Source organism: Phascolarctos cinereus, unplaced genomic scaffold (genome assembly GCF_003287225.1).
Source record: "Phascolarctos cinereus isolate Bilbo 61053 unplaced genomic scaffold, phaCin_HiC Scaffold_726;HRSCAF=1367, whole genome shotgun sequence".
Taxonomy (NCBI): domain Eukaryota; kingdom Metazoa; phylum Chordata; class Mammalia; order Diprotodontia; family Phascolarctidae; genus Phascolarctos; species Phascolarctos cinereus.
The window spans coordinates 180,754,273-180,759,972 of NW_027556098.1; the positions used below are offsets into that span (position 1 = coordinate 180,754,273).

At 37.4% G+C, this 5,700-nt stretch overlaps 1 pseudogene; it reads right to left on the reverse strand.

Annotated features, from left to right (window-relative positions):
- Positions 1-1,131: 1,131 nt before the first annotated feature.
- On the reverse strand, positions 1,132-2,073 carry LOC110207071 (putative olfactory receptor 10D4 pseudogene; annotated as a pseudogene).
- Between the last annotated feature and the right edge of the window lie 3,627 nt (positions 2,074-5,700).

The following is a 5,700-nucleotide window of genomic DNA, read 5'->3' on the forward strand; positions in this document are numbered from 1 at the left end:
CCAAGAAAGGAGTAAACACTTCTCCATTGAAAATACCACCTTAGAAGAAGTGAAAATTTACAGGTCCCTAGAAGTATCTCTGAAAACAGCTGCACATAGCCCCCAAAGCTTGGGACAGTACATTCTTCACACTGGAAGCAGATCCCTACCTTAACAAAGAGTTTAAAACTCGAGTAACTGGCCAGGATCAAACTGTGCAAAAAAAGTCAGACCACAGAATCTTTCTTTGGTGACAAAGAAGATCAAAACATACAACCAGAAGAAGACAAAAAAGTCAAAGCTGTTACATCCAATGCCTCCAAGAAAAATATGAATCAGTCCCAGGCCATGGAAGAGCTCAAAAAGGATTTTGAGAAGTAAGAGAAGTAGATGAAAAACTGGAAAGAGAAATGAGAGTGATACAAGAAAATCATGAAGAACAAGTCAACAGCTTGCTAAAGGAGACCCCAAAAAATACTGAAGAAAATAACACCTTAAAAAATAGTCTAACCCAAATGGCAAAAGAGGTCCAAAAAGCCAATGAGGAGAAAAATGTCTTAAAAAGAAAAACTGGCCAAATGGAAAAGGAAATCTAAAAGCTCACTGAAGGAAATTCTTTCTTAAAAATTAGAATGGAGCAATCAGAAGCTAGCAACTTTATGAGAAATCAAGACATTGTAAAACAAAAACAAAAAAAAAGAAAAAAAGAAAGAAAAATGCATCAATAAGTCATTTAAAAATACATCCAAGAGAACAAAAGAAATTTCAGAGGGATACAGACTGATAAGTACAGCAGTTTTGTCACTACTGTAGGAGGTTGATTTATTTAACTGTACATGACATAAGTTTGTAGCTCATATGTATTTTTCTTTTCTTTACTTCTTTGCATATTGAAAGGTTAATGTTTCTTGACGTTTATTAAGTTCATAATAGAAAGAAAATATTCATTAAAATATGCAATTATATGAACAATTTCATTATAAACATTGGGGAAATGTACAGACACACAAACATATTTTGTAAGATTCAGCAAGCTCAAAAGACAAAATAATGTGCAATGGTTTGCAGTTTCTTAACAAAGTTTGAAAGATGTTTCTTGAGAATTGGGCTCATTAAGAAGGAATCAAGCTTTATCCATCAACACTTAGAGGCTTACTTATTCTCAACAATGAGTCCCATTTTATTTAACACTTTGTTGAGGGCAAATTTCACATCTTTATTCCTTAAGCTATAGATCAAGGGGTTCAACACGGGAGTCACAAGATTATTTAATATCTGAACCACTGAGCCAAGCAAGGGACTGGGAGTGGTTTGTAGATAGATGATGATTATGGGCCCATAAGCACAAAGGATTGCTGTGAGGTGTGCACTACAAGTAGAAAAGGCTCTCCTTCTACCTTCTGTGGAGCGTATTCTTGATATGGAGATCCCAATGCGAGTATGGGAAATGAGAATGAGGAAGAAGCATATGAGAGACAAAAGACCAACATTAGTGAAACTAATCCTCTGGGCTAAAGATGTATCTGCACAGGCCAGAGATAAGACAGCAGGAATGTCACAGAAATAGTAGCCTACTTGGTTAGGGTCACAATAAGGTAACTGGAAAGTAAGGGAGGTCAGGATAATAGCATGAACACAACCACACATCCAGGTACTTGTAGCTAGGATGGAACACAGTTTATGATTCATAATAACTGTGTAACGTAGAGGGTGACAGATGGCCACAAAGCGATCATATGCCATTACAGTGTACAAAAAGCCCTCGGCGCAGCCCAGAAGATGGTAGAAGAACAATTGGACTACACATCCCTGGAAAGAGATGGCTGGTGTCTGACCAGAAAGATAGAACAACATTTTGGGTGAGGTAACTGAGGAGAAACCCATGTCAAATATAGACAAGTTTCCCAGGAAGAAATACATAGGAGTATGAAGATGAGAGGAAGAAATGATGACTGTGAGGATGAGCACATTCCCTGACAGTGTGCATAGGTACAGAGAGAAGAAGAGAACAAAGAGCACTGTCTCCAGCCCCTCTGTCTCGGGGATTCCCAGCAGGATGAACTCAGTCACAACTGTGTAGTTCTTCATTTCCATGGCAAAGTCAGCTCTTAGCTATCTGTGAAAGGAAATATGTAATTTAAAATATGTACTTTACAAAATACACTGATTTTGCAGACAAGAGAAAGGAATGCTTCTAATTGCCCCAGAAGTTACAGACTAGGGCAGCTAGGTGGTACAGTGGATAGAGCACTGGCCATACTGTCTCAGACCAGACACTTAGCACTTACCAGCTGTGTGACCCTGGGCCAGTCACTTAACCCCAATTGCCACAAAAAAAAAAAGAGACGTTACAGCCTGCTGCCATCTGGGTCTCACAACTTTTGAGTACTAAATACTAAGGGTCCAAGATTTCTTTGACACAGATATCCATAGAGAATGAGACAGAAAGAAGGTAGGTTGGAACCAGATTGTGGGAGACTTTAAATACCAGGCTGAGGCAGCTTCATTTTATACTAGAGGCCATTAGGAGTCACTGGAATTTTTTGATCTAAGAAGAAACATGATGAGACCTGTACCTTAAAAAGGCTATTTTGGCATCTGTGTGATAGATGGATTAGAGAATATAGAAATAGGCAGGAGGGAAACCAACCAATAAGCTATTGATATAGTACAAGTTAGAGGAAATGTGGCTCAAAATCATACTACTAGTAATGTGGGTAGAAAGAAGGAAGTATATTTGAGAGATATTGCGGAAGTAGAACTGTTAAGATTTGACAACCTCCACAACAACCAAGCAGACAGCATTATACCAAATTCTTCCTCACTAGAACATAGTGGGACAACAAAGATTTAGTGCCCAACAACCTAAAAAAGGATCCAGGCTTGGTTTTGCTCATTCAAGTTGATTACCCAAGGGTTCCAGCCTCTTCCAAGAACCAGAGGTTTCATGGAAACATTTTAATTCAAGGCTTTCACTTTTCAATTATTCCTAAATTGCTGTCATCACTTAACCCCAATCTAAAGCATTGAATCTCCCAAATTTTCTTGACACCTGAACCTAATCACTACTTGGATTGAGAGGTCTGTTCTACTTAATCCCTAGTTACTTTCCCCTTCTTATTTTCCTTCTTCCACCATAACTTTTCACTCAAAGCTGACAACTCCCTTTTTTCATTTTATTCCTTGTCTGTACACATATAAACCCATAAGAATGAATTTCTGCAATTTATTTACAAGAGATATACAAATTCGAGGTGAGGTAACTGAAAGTGAGAATAAAAAAAAAAACTAGCTAGTTTTGAGTACTGGACACTTAATTTAGATGATACTTTATCTAGCTACAGTTTCTTGGTCCTGGTTTGGCCTATCATAATTTCATTTTGTCCTGGTACTTCAAATTCCTTCAAGGCACCAGAAAAGAACAATATCTTTCATCCTAGAACACTGTTGGGTGTTCAATCACTATCATTGGGATCAACTGCTGTTAGCTGAGTGGTGTGTTCTAAAATCCAAAAGTGTCTCTTAAATCATAAGGCCTCCTGAGAGCATGTTGGGCTATGGATTCTCTACCTATCTTCCTACGTAATTGTTGAACTAACTAATTCTGTTCTGCCCCTTCTCTTTTCTCCTCTTCCTTTCCATCTTTTCCCATCCTCTCCTCTCCTTTCATGTTCCCTAACCAAGAAGAAAAATAAACAAGAAATTCAAATGATGAAATTTGAAAGTAAACCCATAACCTCAAAAATTAGAACAATTCAATTTGAAACAGGTTAAGCTGAGGTCCAGAAAGAGCACCCACATCCCTTGTATTTTAAAACTAGTTAGGGTCTCATCCTTACATCATTATTAGATCTCAGATTTTTTTCAACTGTCCTGCTCCTCACCAAAGTTCACCTTAGGTGATATTCTTATAGAGTGACACTTATAGAGAAGAAACACAGATTCCTCTCTACCTCATGCTCTCTCATCTTACAGGTAAAAATCAAAGATAGGAGCCCCCAAAATAGCAAAGGCATAGTTGCTATGCAACCAAAGTTTGTCATTAATTAGGCAGATTGCCATAGAGAAAGGAAAATTAAGCACATCTTGGCAAAATATTGCAACTCCTTATTTGAGCCTCACCTCTTTATCTCTGTAAACAGTTTCAGGTTGCTCAGTGCCCAAATTTTGGGGACAATTGTTTTCCTCCCTAGGGTGACTTTTGGCAGTCAGTTAATCCTGCCGTCTTTTGCAGTTTTAGACTTTCCGAAAATGAGAATGAGGCCTCTGAACATTAGCAGTCTCACTTCCCAAGGTCCAAACTTCTTTAAGTGAATGTGAGAAAGTTACAAAAGGAGAGAAAAGAAGGATGGAATGGTGGGATAAGAAAGGGTCAAGGAGGAGAATAAGGAGAGGCAAAATTTTTGCACTCACATTACTAACAGTCTTAGGCATGACTGACTGAGGCTGAAAGGTAATATACTTGTTCGTCCAAGATTTCCTGTCAGGCAGCAAAGAAGGGAAAATGTAAGAATCTTGTAAAACTCAACTTTCCAGTTAGGGACTTTAAAAGTTTCTCTTATTTTAAGAGAGGATAGTACAGACATGACAGTACCCTGACCTCTTCACATGGAGTACTTCTCAAAATCCAAGAACTAAAATATTTCCCACATACATTAGGGCTTAAATTTACTTGTCATCCCTTTGCAGCCCTATATTTAACACTTAGCAAGCTTGGAGCAGAGGGATCAATTAAAACCTGGGTGTTCTGGGACCTTAGAAGGAGGGAAATACTGGCATAGTAGTATCTGTAAGCCAGGTTCTTGTGGGACACTATACCCCTTTTGTTTGGATTCCCTGTTGACAAGTATTCTGACATATGTTTATTTATATTTTTTTACATATGTGTGTATGTCTTATGTCTCTGAATAGCTTATAACTGTAGGAGCTATAATTTTTACTTTATATTATTTCCATAGCATCTATTACAATGCTTTATAAATGGTTGGGTGCTTACAAACATTATTTGTCAATTAAGGGGTTGACATATATTGATCAAACTGGTATAGTCATCTTCTTTCTCCTTAGTCATGATGCATGTCACATGAAGAGTTGCTGATGATTGGCATTGCTTATCTCAAATGACTATTCAGTTTGTTTATATAGTAGACAGTTTCATGCATAGCTGCATTTGTAAAGCAGCTAAGTCACACAATAATTAGAGTACTAAACTTCTTTTACTAGCTGTGTGACCTTGGATGAGTCACCTACAAAAAGGAGATATCAATAGCACCTTCCTTCCAAGATTTTTATAAGAATAAAATAGATAATTTTTGTAAAACATTTTGGAAAACTTAAAGAGTTATACATATGTTGATGATGGTGGTGCTGGTAATGGTTTTGGTTCATAAAAGTAAGAGAAACCCTGTCAGGAGAAGTGTAAGAGATACTTGTGATGCTTAAACTCCTGGGGCTTTCCAGTCAAGAGGGCAGAACAAGAATTTAGAAGAGGGTCAGACTTATTTGATGTCTCTCAAAAAAAAAAACACAGAAAAAGCAACACCACAAAAAAAGAAAAAAAATGCTAAAATGCTAAAAAGCCACATAGAGGGACATAGTCAAACAAAATAGAATATGAGTAATGTGTACAAAAAAAAGAAAGAAAATAAAACATGCCAGGATATAGCTGAAAAAAGGCTAGAATGCCAAAAAAGGCTAGAAGCAAATGCTAAATGGAAAAAA